We start from the raw sequence: 18,321 nt of genomic DNA, 5'->3' as shown, positions 1-18,321 counted from the left end.
CTGAACACTATAGCTGCCCCACCAAAGAGTTTGACTTTATCCCGGAAGGGAAGGGAAGCCGATAAAGAATTTTGAGGAAAGTGATATAGCCCAAACTTGTATTTTAGAACTGGGTGGGCAGAGATAAAGGGAGGCAGAGCCTGAGGCAGGGACACTAGTTAGGAGATGTCCAAAGTCGTCCTGTGGCCACATGCTGGAGGCGGCGGGAACAGTAGCAGGAACCATGGGGAAGGGGTCCTGCTCAGCATCGCTCCGCAGAAATGAATCTTGACAACCATGAACTCCTCGGATCCATTTATATATGGCTGTTAATCTCATTTCCTCTGACTGAAGAGCACAACTCGAGATCTTTGAATGAATTCTCAGGCTCTGAGCACATGTGACTCACTCACAGTTCACACTCACAGGGGTGCCCTAGGGCAGCTGGTGTAGCATCATAGGGGGAAAATATATATATAAGACAACGGCTTCTACTGCAGCGTATCTGCAGCATCCCCAGTTTCCAGACCTTCCACTTAGTAGCAGCCTGACTCTAGTCCCGTCCCTTATCACAGCTTGCTGTTATATAAAACGGAAACAGTAATGTCAGCATCGTGGTGTTGTGGGGATTTGTCTAGTGAAATATATGTGCTGGCCTCTTTAAAATCTTGGAACGACCATGCAAACACCAGGTATTAATTATGCGGAGACTCTGGGCAGGGACTGACTTCTGCAGTTTCCAAGTGGAAAACAAAACTCTGCCTTGATTTCAAATCATCAGCGGGACGGAGAGGTCTTCTCTTTAAGCCTTTATCCTTAGGACTCCTGGTCTTCTCTCCCTGGCGTCCATAGGAGTTTTGTTTCTAAAGAATGCTGTCTCCCCGCTTGGTGCTTTATTGGCAAACGGGACTTAGGTCAGGCTAACCTGCTGACTTCTCTATGGCAGTGTTCACCAATCTCTGCAGGGGCCTCTCTGGGCACCCCGGAGAGAACAGCCTGCAAGCATGCAACCTATAAAAGACCCTGGACCATACGCTCTCCGTTTACTGCTCCTCTTATATGTGGGAGCCAACATCCCTTTGCACATGCTTTATTTCAATTAACATTTCACAACCCCCATTCTTACTTTTCTTAGGCTATTCAAGCACTGGCTCTCTCTGCCCCCAGTAGCCCAGCGGGCATGAGAGGCCCCACTGAAGTCAGCAGACACATATCCTCGATTAGCGAGAAAGACAAATGGTGGTGAGGGCTGCGGACACAGTTGAGACCCATCGCACATCTTAAGCTCGATTGAAAATAGAAGGACTTTGAGGCCCTGGCCGGTTGGCTCAGTGGTAGAGCGTCGGCCTGCCGTGCATGAGTCCCGGGTTCAATTCCCGGCCAGGGCACACAGGAGAGGTGCCCATCTGCTTCTCCACCCCTCCCTCTCTCCTTCCTCTCTGTCTCTCTCTTCCCCTCCCGCAGCCGAGGCTCCATTGGAGCAAAGATGGCCCGGGCGCTGAGGATGGCTCTGTGGCCTCTGCCTCAGGCGCTAGAATGGCTCTGATTGCGACAGAGCAATGCCTCAGATGGGCAGAGCATCGCCCCCTGGTGGGCGTGCAGGGTGGATCCCAGTAGGGCACATGCGGAAGTCTGTCTGACTGCCTCCCCGTTTCCAGCTTCGGAAAAATGAAAAAAAAAAAAAAAAAGAAAGAAATAAAATAGAAGGACTTTGTCCGGAGTTGGGGATTTTGGTTTGATCCTGAGTAGATGGTGCAATGGCATGACACAACACAGCGAACGCGTTGTCATTGAAAGAGACAGAGCACCCGAGACTCTGTCAGGGAAATGACTTGTTTGGGCGAGACTGTCGAATCCTCCAGCGCAGCAGCTCAGGAACAGCCTTCTTCAGTACATACCTGGGGAAGCCTCCTGTTCACTCCAAGTACTTTACTAAGTGCTGGGTCCCTGATAATAAAGGCCTATTCCTCAGCCTCCCAGAGGGAGCAGGGGTAGACAAGTTCATGAATTTCTTCCTTCCTTCATTTACTTATTCAGTAAATATTCATTTGACACTTACCTATGTCATGGGCATTGTGTTAGATGACAGGGATAAAATGATAAAACGTGGCCTTTCTGTGATCTTGGAGCTCATAGTCAAATAAAGGGGATAGACTTCTTAAAATATTAACAAAGAAAATGACAAACTAGAACAAATATTTGAAGGAAACAGAGACCCTGATATAGTCATAAAAATCAGAAAAAGTCTTTAAGAAATGACATAGGAAAATGTGTAGAAGGGCCACTAGCTGACAGATAAGGGTCAGGAAAGGTTCCGTGGAGGGAACAGACTGGGCAGGGGCTCTGGGGGAGGGAGCAATGAAAGGAGGCCCGTGTGCCTGCACGTTAGGTGGAAGGAGGTGACTAGATTGAGAGAAGTCTGGAGGAGGCTTAGAGCCGTACTAAGAATTTCGGTCTCTATCTCAAAAACAGTGGGACACCATTCAAGTGTGGTAAGTAAGGGGTGCGAGATCATCTTTGCAATTTTAGATGTGAACTCTGCCTGTCGCATAGATCACAGAGGGCAAAGGTGGAAATACATTGTTTGGTGCAGGAGGGTTTTAATGTAGTTTAAGTCAATGGTGGCAGTGGTTGAACTGAGATGGAGACCATGAATGTGGACAGGAATGGCCCGACCCAAAAGAATAAAGATGGCATAAAACGGTCAGTACTGTAATACAGGCGAGCACCAAGTTCCCACAGTGCACCCAGGGAGGGGGCAGAGGCGGACACCAAAGCTCCCGGGGCTGTGATCAGCCTACGAGCCCCAGCCAGTGAGTCACCTTATGCTCTGGTCATCTTGTTCAGCTGCCTCCCGGCCGCTAGGGAAATTTACCTACAGCTCTGCTGTCCACTCCAGCTCTTGCATGAAGTGTTTCTTTCCTTCTTCAGAAATAAAAAAAAATCCACATTTTCTCAAGGCCCTTAACTTAGAGCCCTGACATCCGGAAGCTGAAACATCTTAGTTTCAACCCCTGGGTCCATCCGGGCCTCGGGCACCATTCTGAGAAAATAAAGAGGATCCTCCTGGTCATGAGAGCCACCCATGAAGACTGGGGGTTTGTTGGAGAAACGCTTCCCAGATCACACAACAGAAAGCAGGAGCTGAGGGGCAAATCTCAAGCATTCCCCTGGACAAAACACATTGAGAGCTTATTAACCATTACTCGAAAGGCACCATAACCTCCAGGTACCAGGCAATGAGCTTGGGACATGCACTGTCATGGAATCTTGTTAAGTTTCTCGATGATAACTGTTATCATTGACCTGAGTCACCTTTCTCCCATAGGAAAAATGAGAGCATGTCTCTCTTTCTTCCATTGGATGATAACATCTATGAAAGCATGGGTGAGATCCATGTATTCATTCCAGAGTGATCTTTTCTCTAGCACAAATTATGTAGGTGCTCAGTATAGAAATGTTTTATAGAAGTTTTGAATAAATAAATGAGAATAGGTCAATGAAATAAGCTTCTCAAGACCACAGAGCTTTGAAGTGGCTTCAAACTGCATAGCTTTTTCATTACACTACACTGCCTCATAGGAGAAGCTGAGGGTGGCTGAATCGAATATACAGTTCCAAGCCTCCACAGTTTACTGAGATGAAGTTGAGACCCAGACAGGAAGTGACTTATTCAAGGAGTGCCAAGATAGGATATTAATACCAAAGACGGCATGGGGACCCAGATCTCTTGTCCCAGTCTCTTTGTCCTTTCTCCCACCCACCCAAGGAGGAGGCTGGGTCACTAGTGTAAAGACCAAAGCCAAAGTCCCAAAGTCAGATAAACTCAAGCTATAATGGTGGATAAGACGTCTCTTAAGACTCACATTTCTCATCTGTACAGCAGAGTTTAGTAATAAGACTTGATATGCAATAAATCTGTTGTGAAGAAATAATCCATGTAAATTGGGATAAGGTCTTATCTACAGAAAGTAGTCAATAAATGTCAGCGGCCTTTTACTTACAGTTAAAATGGTGTAGCTTATTTGTCTAAGTCTTGGTTTTTCCCATTTGCAAATGGAGAGAATAATAGTACCTATATCACAGTTGTTTTTTGGAAGATTAAATGACATCATCATACTTAAATAGGTACCTGGCATGATTAAATGAGATCGCAGTGCTTAAAATAGTATTATTATTAGTAGTAGTAGTAGTATTATTGCTATTATTTACTGTATTTCTCTTGGTACAGTTTGGCAAGAGATACCTTGGACCAGATGAGTAATGCAGTGAGCGACCTATACCAGAGACTTTCCCCTCCGCTCTAGTGGGAATGTTGAGAAGGGACAAGACGTGATCAGCCTCTCACCAGCCAGATTTCCGTCAGTCCAGTAACTACAGATCCTTCTCTCAGAGAAGCCAGAAGAGAGCAGATGTGAACAGCCCTCCTCTCAGGGCGTAAGTCCCGGCTCTAACGTTTGGTGTCTTTGAAATTTTGCTTATTTAGGTTTTATATATATATATATATATATATATATATATATATATATATATATATATATATATTCACCTATCACAGTGATTTAAACTCTTTTTGAAAATGGCAGCCTGCTCAGCAGCATCCAAGACCCTGGTTCCATCTGTGACTGGAGGTAGATAAAGGGAGAAGAAAAGCCCTGGGTGGTTTTGGACAGTCGTCTTAGCATAGTCCTCATAAGAGCTACCGTTTGGGAATGCCCTGTGGATATGGGGCATTTTACTTCGTATGACAGTCAATTTTATGAGTCAACTCGCTGGGGCCATGGATGTTCAGGTATTCGGTCAAATATTATTCTGCATATTTACATGAAGGTGTTTTGGAGTGAGATTAACTTTTAAATGGAAAGGCCGAGTGTCCTCCCCAATGTGGGTGGGCATCACCCAATTGGTTGAAAGCGAATTGTCCTCCCCAATGTGGGTGGGCATCACCCAATTGGTTGAAAGCCTAAATAGAACAAAAAGGCTGATCCTCCCCTGATAAGAGGGGATTGTCCCTGCCTGACTTTCTTTGAACTGGATATCAGCCTATTTTCCTGCTTTTTGACTCAAACTGAAGCACAGACTCACCGTGGGTCTTGATCCTGCTGACTTTGGGTGGGAGCTACACCATTAGCTCTCCTGGGTCCCCAGCTGGCACCTCACCCTGCAGAGCTCTGGGCTTGTCAGGCTCCATGAGTGCGTTAGTCAGTTCTTAGATGTGTATGTCCCCATGCCATTGGTTCTGTTTCTCTGAAGAATCGTGACTAATACATATATATCAATTCTATGAGTTAGGCATTCTTATTCCCATTTCACAGTTGAGGAAATTGAGGCCAAGATGGCTCTTTGTTGGTCACATGACTAGCAAGTGATGGAATCATAACTAATGCCTTAGTCTAACTGCAAGTGCTCTGTTTGTGCTCACTGTGATATGCTGCCTTGTAAAAAGGAGAGTCGTGCTTCTCAGGACCGGCGAGGTATTGAGAAACTGGTGAAACCCAAAGAAGTCTAGAAGAGTTTAGTTAAGAGTAATGTGCCAATGTCATTTTCTGAGTTTTTCCAAATGTATCATGATGAGGTAAGTTGTTAATAATGAAAGAAACTTAGCCCTGGCCGGTTGGCTCAGTGGTAGAGTGTCGGCCTGGCGTGCAGGAGTCCCGGGTTCGATTCCCGGCCAGGGCACACAGGAGAGGTGCCTATTTGCTTCTCCACCCCTCCCCCTTTCCTTCCTCTCTGTCTCTCTCTTCCCCTCCCGCAACAAAGGCTCCATTGGAACAAAGTTGGCCCGGGCGCTGAGGATGTCTCCATGGCCTCTGCCTCAGGCGCTAGAGTGGCTCTGGTTGCAAAAGAGCAACGCCCCAGATGGGCAGAGCATCGACCCCTGGTGGGCATGCCAGGTGGATCCCGGTTGGGTGCATGTGGGAGTCTGTCTGACTGCCTCCCTGTTTCCAACTTCAGAAAAATACAAAAAATAAAATTAAAAAATTAAAAAATTAAAAAATTAAAAAATAAAAGAAACTGAATAAGGGGTATGTGGGAATCTTCTCTAATATCTTCGTAAGATTTTTTTGGCAATCTAAAATTATTTTAAAATATAAGGTTTACTTTTTTTAAAACAACATTGTGTTGAAATATAAGAATAGTTGATGTGGTACTATGTTTTGGGTTTTTTTAAAAAATATGTTTATATTTACATCTATTATTTTAAATATAAATATTCAGTGTAGTATATATATACATGTGTTTGTGTATATATATAATATATATATGCATATACTTTTGAAACATTGAATTACTTCATTTTACAGATTCTGAAATTGAAACACAGTTCTCACATACATCACTGAATTGTCCTGTTTGAACCAAGATTAAAAGCATGTCTGTCACTTCAAAGTCCTATGTCCTGTTCTTTTGTCTCTTTGCCACATTCCACAAAATAGAGAGACTAGGTGGTTTCCTCTATCACTCATTTTTCAAGGCCCATTTGGCGTTCTCAATTTCCAATTACTTTATTAGACATCAAACTTTATTTTCTGTGCCCTCTGAGACTCATGGTCTCAGTTGGATTCAAAGGAACCCAGTCACTAGTCTCTCCCGATAGTGCCAAATCAAGTGCAGTCAGATGAGGCTATGAGTTAGACGGAAATCCAGTACGTCACCTTTGTTATTCATAAAACCGATGCTGGAGCGTGGGGTTGCTCTCCGTGACCAGTGAGCACCCAAGCCCTGAATTCCAGAACCAGCTGACTGGCCCACAGCTGCCTTTCATAGGCAGTAGTTAAAGGTTTGGAGTGGAGTACAAATTACTTCCCAACATAAACCATGAGCTACTAGAAGGCAGAGATCATTACTTGCCCCCAATGCACCCATCAGGGTACCCCACTGACAGACAATAATAGTGTGTAATGCAGAGCAATAGACCCTGGAGTCAGGACTCAAGGATTTGAATCTGATGTTTCCGTTGACTAGATTCGTGATTTTGATCTACTTAATCTCTCTAAACTTCAAGTTTTTTTGCACCTGTGGAATAAGGTTATCTATTTTCTGGGCTGCTTTGAATGTCATTGACACCAACTCTGTAAAATGTCTAGAACATAGTAAGTGCTAATTTAATGTTAGTACCCTGTTGTTTTTTCTCTTCCATTTCATTAAACTCTTAAAAACATTTTTTCCCCATTGATTTGAGAGAGAGAGACAGGAAGAGAGAGAAAGGAGATAGGGGAGAGAGAAAGAAGCATCTACTCTCTGTTCCACTTAGTTGTATTTAGTTGTGTACTTTTTTTGACTGCTGCACATGTGTGCCATGACTGGGGATCGAACCCGCCACCTTGGTGCTGTGGGAGGACACTTTATCCACTGAGCCACCTGTCCAGGGCTTAGTAAACACTTTCTTACTTAGAAGTCTCTGGCTTTTATTTAGCTAAGGCTGTTTCCTCATCTATGCAGAAAAAGCTAATATTGTTAGTTCTAAGTGTTGTGAAGCCAGTTGAAAAAAAGAGTGTGCAAATTGCTTCAAAAAGTGCTTGGCACATCCACAGGGAGCAGGGAAAGTGTTGGTAGCAATAGTGGCTAGATCCGTAGATGTCATTGTTGTTGCCCTTGTTTTTGTTCTTAGTCTAAAGAACTAGGGGGAAAAGCTTCTGCCTAGAGGAGCCTCATGTCCGTAGTCCTTAACATTCAGTTCATCCAAAGAAGTATGAGTGATTTTGCCTGTAAGGTACAGAGTACACGTCTCTAATCAGATCTGCTGTTTAATGTCCTAATGGGCAGACTATCTGGGATCATTAATGTCTGTGATGTAGTTTATGTCCATGTTAACAGAGGCCAAATGTGAGTGCATTTTTAACAAACCCAATCAACAAATATAATCATATCCACTCTAGAAATGTCCAAGCCATTATCCTGTTAGGAAGCCATTAAAGAGAATGTCATGCCTCATCAAGTCAGAAAGTAGAAATCCGGGCTGTTGTGTCTTCAGTGAAGTTCATGACTAGCAATGAAATGTTCTCTCATCGAAACAGGCTGCAAAAAAAATACGAAAAGCCACTTCAGCTTTTGAGGGAATTGAAATATAAATGCAGACTCATATTTTCATACTTTCGGGAGGATGGGGAAGGCCATAATGTAACGACTTGTTCTTTAAAGAGAACGAGTCTAAAGGGACTAGGGATTCTCACGAGAGAGGGTAAGCTGATGACGGCTTTTCCAAATCCCCCCAAAGGCTGGAGACACATTTTACAGCCAAAGATTTGCCAGAGATCAGGGACACTTCTGTTGAGAGTGACTATCGTCACTTTTGAATTCCACAAAGAATATTTATGTCACTGCAGGATGTGACAGCCAGTACGGGAGACAAAGCTAAAGTATCTGGACTGCACTGATGGTTCAGGAAGAAATTGTTGGGCTCTCTGAAGTCAGAATGCCCCAAGAATATTGGCTAAGAAGTCGTTCCACTGGACACGGCCAACTAACAGCAACAGTGAGAATGCAATGCTCAAATCAGCCATTGCGATTCAAATTCCAAATAGCTCTGAAAACAAAGTGTTTTGCAATCTGATGCAGTCTCATTTCATGACTATGCCTGACCTGAATTAACTTGAGGCCATATACTATATTCCTTACTCTCATTTATAGTAAATCTTTGTGAATTTCCCTACAGAAAAATTAATATATTTGGTTACAGAGAGCTGCCCCAGACCCCTCTGGACTAGTTAACACATACACACAATATTTAAATTATATTACCTTCCTAAAAATTCAAAATCTCCGAGTTCAAAATAAATTTGGCCCTATGGGTTTCGCATAAAGAATTGGGGTTGTGAAACAATATCTTCCGTATGTGCTGACCTGGTATAGTTTCAAGAAATGGCTATTATTTTCTTTTGTACATTCTCTTGTTTTATGCTCATAGCCAGCTGTTTGAAGTAGTTGTCTAGCCCCACTGGCATATGTAGAAACCGGGGCCCAGAGCTAATAAATAAGTCAGCCTACAAAGGGATTCTTAACACAAATGTCTGTTATTTACCTTCATCTCCTAAATCGCACAAATGTCGTTAAGAGGCACTATAGGAAACCCGACTTCAAAAATAACTTTCTTTTCTTTTTCTTTCCCTAAACTATTGGTATAAGCTATAAGTGTTTTCTTTAGCAGGAGATATTAAACATCTCCAATCAGTAGGATTATTTAAAAATTAAAGCCGGAGACTGGGGCTTAGAACTACAGCAGTCGGTGGAGTGATGGGAAACTGGCAGGTGGTGAGGGGGCCGTGGCAAGAAGACCATGACTTTAGTGTTTGCCAATTTCTGGGGTGTAAATGCTTCCCCTATGACCAATTTCAAGCTACCAAGATGTTAACAACTGGCTCACAAAATTCCTCAATATTTAGCAATTGGCTCTTACAAGCTGATACAAGCTAGCTCCAGCCCACTCCTGGACTGGTTAAACAGTCTAAGGTGATTGCGGGTGAGATGCTTCTCAAACCCAAAGGGCCTTCCGCTCTACTTCCTATGTGGCTCCTGAAACTTCCTGTGGGGACGAAAGACTTCTCAAACTCAAAGACCGTTAAATAGGGGCCTACTGTATATAGTCATATCCCCTTATTTATAGGTTCGCTTAAAAAATAGGGGATACTTGATTTGGATTTTGAGTTATGAGACATGGTCCTTCAAGTGGATGATAGTGAGGACAGCACGGAGAGGGAGGACATCCCTTGCAGCAGGAAAAATGGATACAAGGACAACTGAGGCATGGGCGCCAGGCGATCTGAGGCCCTCTGTGGATAGACTGGGAGAAGAACAGGAATGCCTTCTATTTTGTGCTTAGGAAATCTGTAGTTTACCCACAGATTACTAAGACCTGGTGAACTGGTGAACTCCAGACACGTTTATATATTCGGCATTGGGCGTGCTGCCTGGCATAGGGTAATCAATAATTGAATAAAATAAATAAATATAAAAATAAATATAGTTCTGTGCCCCAACTAACCAGGGCAATTTAAAAAAAAAGGTAAGTATGATCTATAAAATCAGTCAGTCCCAGACAGAAAAAAATGCGGGTGCTTCGGCAGGCCGCACTGTTCAATAATGAGATCACTACGCCTCTGGGCTCTGGAAATTCCAGTTCAGAATCCCACATTCCTTTATGGGTGGAAATTGTTTTATTTCCTGGGAAGGTCTTAATGAATTTATGGAAATTTTTCTAATCTCTTTAAAGGGAAAAAACACATCCAACTAACAGAAGAAACATCTCGCTGATATGTGCCGATTTTGGAAGCGACAGACACTTAGATAAGAAAGACTCCCTACCAGGTTTCCTGGGACGATCCTGGGTTGTGGCTTTTATCTTTCCTGGTATCCGTACTAACAGCATCACCTTTCCCAATCAGAAAGGTCACATGTGGCATAATAAATTTATGGCAGAAATTCCAATGAGTGGGACGTTTAGAAGGTAGGCCGTATGCATAGATCCATGTGAAGGCTAATGCTTATAGTATTCTAGAGGGAGAAACGACATATGTGTTCAGCAATGAAGAACTGATTGAAGTGTTAATGGGCACCTCCACATGTGACTATCATATCACTATTAAAAATAATGACTTAGATGAATATTGACCTACATGGAAAGACACACGTTATCCATTGTTAAATACTGAGAAAGGTGGGTTTCGTGATAGTATGTTTTATTTTTTCATTCTTCTAAATGAAAGGAGGGAGGGAGAGAAGGACAAAGGGAGGAAGGGAAAGAAAGAGAGAGAGAGGGAGAGAGAGAGAGAGTTGAAAATAGTCCCAGTTATATTTTAATCCTGATCTTCCATTTCAGAGTGAAGAGACTAGCCCATGCCATTTAGCCTTTCTGACCAGCAGTTTCCTTTGTAAAAGGAAGGAAAAATAATAGTTAGCTCTTGGTGCTGTTCTGATGCAATGGTGTATAAAATACATTTGACTTAGTGGCTTACAACTAGGGGCAGTTTTTACCCCCAAGGTGACATTAGGCATGTCTAGAGACATTTTTGTTTGTGACAGCTGATCGTGGAGCAAGATGTGCTACTAGTATCTAACGAGAAGTCAGGGTGCTGTTGGACATCCTATGATGCACAGGAGAACCCCACAGCAAAGAACATCTTTTGGACTCAAATATCAGTAGGGCCAAGGTTTAAAAACTGATTTAGACATAATCAGCACTCAATAAATATATATGAATGCTAAGATATATTTTTAAATTTTTTCATTGATTTGTGAGAGAGAGAAACATCAACTCGTTTCACTTAGTTGTTTCATTTAGTTGTGTACTCATTGATTGCGTCTCATACCTGACCTGACAGGGATTTGAAGCTGTGACATCTGGCACGCTGGATCGACACTTTATCCACTGAGCCACCCGGCCAGACCCAATAGTAATATTTTTAATAATGCTTATAATGATGATCTTTGTATGGTAGAATTTAGAGTGTGTGTGCATATTATTTTCATTGTACTATTTGGTATTATTCTCTGGATTAAGTACAGACTACTTGAGTAATTAAAAAAAATAGATGAAAGTAACATTTTTAAAAACAACTGTCAACATCGATATTTAAAAAGACAGTAACCACAGAAAATATAACTGGAAGCCCCTTGAAGTCAGAGATCAAATCTCGTCTACATAGTGCAGGGCCTAGCATGTAATCGGCATTTGATAATCCCGACCAAATTGAATTAAAATACACCAAGCCACAGAGCTAAGGAAGGGAGAGGAAGCTGGCTTGTATGACTAGACACATTTTTGCCGGCATTCTAACAAAACGAAGAGCCTAATTTGTAATCAGTGCATCACAAACAAGTAAATGATATTGCAAACATCCTGTGTGGAAATAGTTTGTCAGCTAAATATTTCTCTTCTATGTCATGCTTTTTACCAACTGTCACACCCAGGCACCTACCGAACAATCACACGCGGAATGCTTAAGGCTTTACAGGCATGCCTGGTTTTACTGCACTTCCTCGTTTTGTGCGTGGCAGGTACTGTGTTTTATACAATCGGAGGTAAGACTCTCCACCAGCATGAAAGACTATGACTCACAGAGGGCTCAGATGATAGTTGGCATTTTTTAGCAATGATGTGTTTTTTAAAGTAGGTACATTTTCAGACACAATGCTATTGCACACTGAATGGACTACAGCATAGTGTAAACATAACGTTTATATGCACTGGGGAAACTAGAATTTTCATGTGACTTGCTTTATTGCAGTATCTGCTTTAGTGCTCTGGTCTGGAACTGAACCCACAATATCTTCGATGTGTGCCTGTAAGAGTTAAATGTCTTTCTATAATTAGTACCTTGAAGGTGTAGAGCAGTGGTCCCCAACTTTTTCTGGGCCATGGACCGGTTTAATGTCAGAAAATATTTTCATGGACCGGCCTTTAGGGTGGGACAGATAAATGTATCACGTGACCGAGACAAGCGTCAAGAGTGAGTCTTAGACAGATGTAACAGAGGGAATCTGGTCATTTTAAAAAAATAAAACATCGTTCAGACTTAAATATAAATAAAATGGAAATAATGTAAGTTATTTATTCTTTTTCTGCAGACCGATACCAAATGACCCACAGACCAGTACCGGTCCGTGGCCCGGGGGTTGGGGACCACTGGTGTAGAGTGTTTTCTTTGTATTTACATCCCTTTAATCTGCTTGTATTACTCTTTCTGGTTCAACACCGCGGTTGCATTTTCTTGCTGAGTTGTCTGTCTCAGATTATCAGAGTCTTTGTTCTTATCCTGGAGAGTTCTTGAGACAAAGTGTTCATGTGTGGGAAATTCTGTGTGAAAAGTTAACTGACCTGACCAGGCGGTGGTGCAGTGAATAGAGCGTCGGCCCTGAATGCAGAGGACTCAGGTTTGAAACCCTGAGGTTGTCGGCTTGCGCTGGGCTCACCAGTTTGAGCACAGGGTCACTGGCTTGAGCAAGGGGTTACTGGCTGGGCTGGAGCCCCCCACTCAAGGCACAGATGAGAAAGCAATCAATGAACAACTAAGGTGCAATAAGAAAGAATTGATGCTTCTCATCTCTCTCCCTTCCTGCCTGTCTGTCCCTGTCTATCTGTCTGTCTGTCTGTCTGTCTGTCTCTCTCTCTCTAAAAAAAAAAAAAAAGGCTATCTGAAGTCCCATGTCCTTCTCTGTGAAGTGGGATTTAAAAGGTTTATGCTGCAGGCCTGCTCTAACAGTGAGATGAGACAATGGTATATAAATGTCATGTAAAGTGCAATATACACATTGTCAGTGTAACGACATGCAGTAGTTGTTACCCTTTGTCTTTCCAAAGACCATCATTTTACAAAACGCTGCTGCTTCATTGAGAATCCCCTTCTCTTCTGGCTGTGTGCTGGGAAGTCTCTGTGAGCACGTGGTCCCCTGAGAGACACTGGGGACCATCAGCCATCAGCAAAAGCCCAATTATATTCATGTTTTCAATCTTTGTTTTTTATCTTTTTAAAATATCTATGATTCCCTTGAAAATCAGAAAATACTATTGAAGTCACATTTAATGTTAGTTGAAACTTCAAAAAAAAAAAAAAAAAGAAAGAAGCCAAATGTAACAGCTAGCTTGGTGTCCAAGGGAAGCCCCTCTTATGAACCATCTTTGCAAATGGCTCCTGCTCCCCTCCGCCCTTCCCCTGGGACTTGGCTGTGAGTTTCCCCTCATGCCTCACCCAGAACCACACTGACTGACGCCGAAATACTTAGGTGGTTCCGGTGAACCTTGTTTTGCCTGGTATCACAAGGTCAGTCAAACAGACCCTTCAGGGTTCCATCACTGAATAATCAATCAAGTCCAAGATAGTCAATCTGTTTCAAGCATGTCAGCCACATACTGACCCACCCATTGCGCTCTGCTCAAATACGATGAAGGTGCTGGGAGCCGTTGCTGCACTGAGAAATGAGCCAATGAAGGACCCCGTGCAGACCCTTCCCTCTCCCTTTCTTAATTACAGTGGTTGTTTTAGACGTTGATTTTGAAAGCTGTTAACATATGAGTCTGTGTGCACCATGGCGTAATAGAAAGAATTTGGTCAAAATCTCCTTTGGGCTACTTGTTGTCTTCTTTCCATGGAGAGGCTGAAATGTGCTGATGTGGCAGCCAGTGGATGACAGTAGTTAATGGCACAGACTTTGGTGTCAGATGACAGTGCTGTGGATCCCAGCTCTGCAACGTCATTGCTGTGAAATCTTGTCCAGTTGACTTACCTCACTTATGTCTTAGGTCTCTTAGTTGTCCAATTGTTACAATAATTGTAATGGCCTCCTAGGGCCTCTGTAAGTGATAGCACAATAACCCATAAAACACTTGTTTTAGGGCGTCGTACTTTGAAAACAGTCAATAAAAATGAGCTCTGTTACTCTCTGCATTTTGCAATACCTTTCGTTATCTATTTCTTGGCTACGTCTTCCAGGGTTCTCTTCTCCATTTTGTTTCACATGTGCTGAGCAAGTACACTTGGATGAAGCAGTCACTGCTAGTTGTTCATCAAACTCCAAACCCCAAGACTTCCCCCAGTTGTAAAACTTCCCAGTATTGTCTGGGCATATGGTTTCCAAATTATAGGCTGTCTTTCTAAGTCTCCTCTGTAGATATATGTGGTGATGTAAGTGCTACCCAGCTGGATATAAGAAGTGGTACGGATAACTCTCAGGAATATCTGTAAAAGACAGAGGTGTGTCCTCTTCTGCCCCTCTTCTCCTTCGTAAAATTTTGTGACTATTCACGTAAATTTTTAGCCTAGCACTTAACCGTGACCTAGAAGATGAAGTTGGAAAGCTTGATCTATAAGTCGGAGGATGGCAAAGCAGAAAAAGAGAAGGAATCTGAGACTCTGAGAATTATGGAGTCACTACAGCTGCCATGGACCTTCTATCAGGACTTATAGCTGAGAATGAGAAACACAATAATGTTTTATTGAAGTCACTGCAAATTAGGATTAAGAAAAAAATTAAGTGATTATACTAATAGGTATTATCTTAGCAGCATTGACTCAAGTGATTCCCACAGTGCTGGTTGAGAAAATGCCCATGGATAAAAATAATCAGGATAATAATCTATTTGCATGGGTACTGGACTATCTTGATTCTTTCTTTCTTTTTTCTTTTTTTTTTCTTTTTTCTTTCTTTCTTTCTTTTTTCTTTCTTTCTTCTTTCTTTCTTCACTTTCTTTCTTTCTTTCTTTCTTTCTTTCTTTCTTTCTTTCTTTCTTTCTTTCTTCCTTCCTTTCTTTCTTTCTTTCTTTCTGAAGATTAGAAAAAATTGTTAAGGATCACAGTGTCTTCCAGCTCAGCTATTTCAGAACAGTATAATTCAACTCTTCTCCCAGGACCATCTTGGAATTAAATGTAAGCCTGTATATTTCACAAGTAGAGGGTTAGAAGACACTCCGTGCTGAGAATCAAAGGACATGAATTCTGCTCTGTGTCTTCCTGAACAGACCTCCTGACTTAGAGAATTCACTTTTTCTAAGCTTTTGCTTATTTCTCTGTATTATGCCCATCACAAAAGTTGTTGACAGGATAATAAACATGGAAGTATCTTGAAAACTTAAAACCTGGAAGCTTGGGAAGGTATTATTATAACTAGCTCCACTGATGGTTGATAGTGACTCACAAGTTCTCTGGAAGAGACTCATAAAGAAGGGGTGTTCTGAAAACTAAAAGTCTGTTGATGGGCCAGTTGGCAGTATATACGACAGGGGTTGAGAATGTGCATTTATGCAGTTGGGTCTGTCCTTCCCACCTGCCCCCAACCCAACCCCTGCCCTCTGTGAGGAGACACAAGCCCGCTATTCATCACAGTCTTTGCTTGCCATCAAGAATGTGCTACTGCTCCAGCCCACTGGAACAGGCGTTTGGTTGGCAAAGTCACCCCACACCTGTTGAGGCTGAGTCATCTCTATTCACAGGATATGCCTCACTGCCTGGGTGTAGGGTGTTCAGTGGAGGATGAGAGCCCTGGCCAGCCCAATTGGTGCAGCTGATGCTCTCATTCATTGGCAACTTTCAGGGGAAACCAGAGAGCCGTGGTCTAATTTCACTTGCTCCTCATCTTATCTTTTGACAGATGGGTATTCACAGTGGGTTGGTCATGCACAATTCGTTCAGGCTCAGGAGCCTTACAAGGAATTATGTGGAGCTGGAAGGAAATCAACTATTTCATGGAAATTAAAATGAGTGGTGGTGGCATTGACACGGTGCCTCGTTGGGTCCCTGACACTTGCTTCCTGCAGAGCCAGCTTTGCTCGTCCAGTTACTGAAGTAAAGTCCAGGCCATCATGTCAATTCCAGAACCAGTGGTCTTTGTAGATAGAAATTGGCTTATTAGTCAATACATTCTTGACCTTAGCTGGCACTTTTGCACTCATTAAACTAATCCTGGAGTCTTGGGGTTTTTACAGGAACCGATTGGTCATCAGTATTGGACTTCCCAGGACCGTCTGAGTAGTTAACCCCTTCTCCCAGCTGCCTCTCCAGAATCCCATTAAGAAAGAGGTTAGGAGCTGAGCACACCTGGAAGAGGAGAGTAGGGGTCTTGAAAACTAATTTCTTATGGCTTTTATTGAGAGAGAGATGCATTTCTAAGCATGATGAATGGCTGATGACCAACCGGGCCCTTACTTCACTCCTGCTATTGCCTTTCCCTCTCTGGATGTGGAATTGACTGACACACGGAAATAGAGGTAAAACAGGAATTTTTAAAAACTAGCCTTGTTACTGACTAAGCAGGGCTGAAGGGATGCCGACAGCTTGGAACCATGGACAAAATACACCTTCTTCTCCTTTCTTGCTGAAGTAAACTCAGACCAAGCCACAGAGGCCGTAGTGGGCCATGAAGTGTTTTACTCTGAACTGCAGTCTATGCTGGTCAGCTTACCTTAGGGAGGAGGCTCTCTGACCTGCAGGAGGGCAGGTCTGATGAAGAAATCCAAGAGAAGTCACAAAATGACTGCAAAATCTCTAATTCCTCTTCGAGAGGGGAATCCATCAGAGGTAAAGAGAAAGGCTCTTGACTCAATATTTGGGAGAGGGCAGAAGCTCCTATTTTATAGGCTGGTGGTATTGCTGAGGAAAAATATATGGCTCATTATTCCAGTGGCCAGGCTTAAACAAAATGACTGGTGTGGTAGGGGACAGTGGGCAAAGCCCTGGAGGTGAAGCCACATCAAACTAAATTGGAACCCTAATTCTATTAGTCACTGTCTTGGGGGCAATCTCTTCATGTCTGTGCCCCTTAATCTCGTTCTGACAGAAGGGGGGTGCAGAGTGGGCATGGTTCCCTTCCCAACTGCAGGGTGAGAGGCTGTGTGATCGATGGCCCTGACCCTGGAGCCAGAAAGACTCACCTGTGTTTAATCCTGACTCCAGTGTTTTCTGAGCACCAAATTTTACATTTGCAAAAGAGGGCAAATACCATCTACCTTGCAGGATTAGTGTGGGTAAGGAGAGGGTATGTGTGAAGAACTTAATGCATGCTAAATGCCAAATTAATAATTACCACTTTTGAAAACCTAAAAAATTGCTGTTCAATTTTATTGAATCATTGCTAAATTCTGGAATTTAGAGGGTGTGATATTGTGATTTATACTAAGAAATATCAGTGTGGTTCTTTATCACCATTTCTGGCACAGAGCTTCTAAAACCCTTGAAATTTTTTGAGTGAGGAAAATGATAAAGATGTCTTTTGTCATGCCAATGAGGTGATACAGGGAATGTCTCTAGATCACCTAAGTACGGGGCTAGTCACCAGAGGAACCAACCAATCGTGTTATTAGAGGGCTGAAACTTTCAGTCCCATTCTCCATGACCTCCCGAGAGGGTAGAGGGGCTGGAGGTCGAATCTACTTCTGGTGACCAATCCTTTAATCAGTCATGCATGCCACGTAATGTAACCTTCTTAAAAATTCAAAAGGAAGGGGCTCAAAGACCTTCCAGGTTGGTGAACAGGTGGAGATGTGGGGAGAGGGGCTCATCTGGAGAGGCATGGCATGGAAGCTCAATGTCCCTTCCCACACCTGACCTTCCTATCTGTTCCATCAGGCAGATCCTGCATCATATCCTTTCATAACAAACTGGTGATGTGGTAAGTACAGTGTTCCTCTGTGTTTTGTGAGCTGCTCTAGCCAATAACTCCAAGCCAAGGAGGTGGCTTTGGAACCTCTCATTTCTAGCCAGTTGGTCGGAAGTACAGGTGACCACTTGGACTTTTGTTTGTCATCCTGTGTTGGAACCTCCCATTTGTAGCCAGTGCCACAAAAGCACAGGTAACCATCTGGGCTTGTGATTGGTGTCTGCAGTGGAGGCCGGTCTTGTGGGACTGAGCCCTTTG

The 18,321-nt window shown here is 43.0% G+C and overlaps 1 non-coding gene across 1 annotated transcript; it reads left to right on the top strand.

Moving 5' to 3' along the window:
• The first annotated feature begins 1,291 nt into the window (after window positions 1–1,291).
• On the top strand, window positions 1,292–1,367 carry TRNAG-GCC (transfer RNA glycine (anticodon GCC)). The gene has a single exon. It is a non-coding gene; the product is annotated as a tRNA-Gly (tRNA).
• Window positions 1,368–18,321: the final 16,954 nt, after the last annotated feature.

Source organism: Saccopteryx leptura, chromosome 3 (assembly GCF_036850995.1).
Source record: "Saccopteryx leptura isolate mSacLep1 chromosome 3, mSacLep1_pri_phased_curated, whole genome shotgun sequence".
In the NCBI taxonomy this organism is placed as follows: domain Eukaryota; kingdom Metazoa; phylum Chordata; class Mammalia; order Chiroptera; family Emballonuridae; genus Saccopteryx; species Saccopteryx leptura.
Note: the sequence above shows the minus strand (reverse complement) of the source record. Positions and strands in the feature narration are given on the sequence as shown.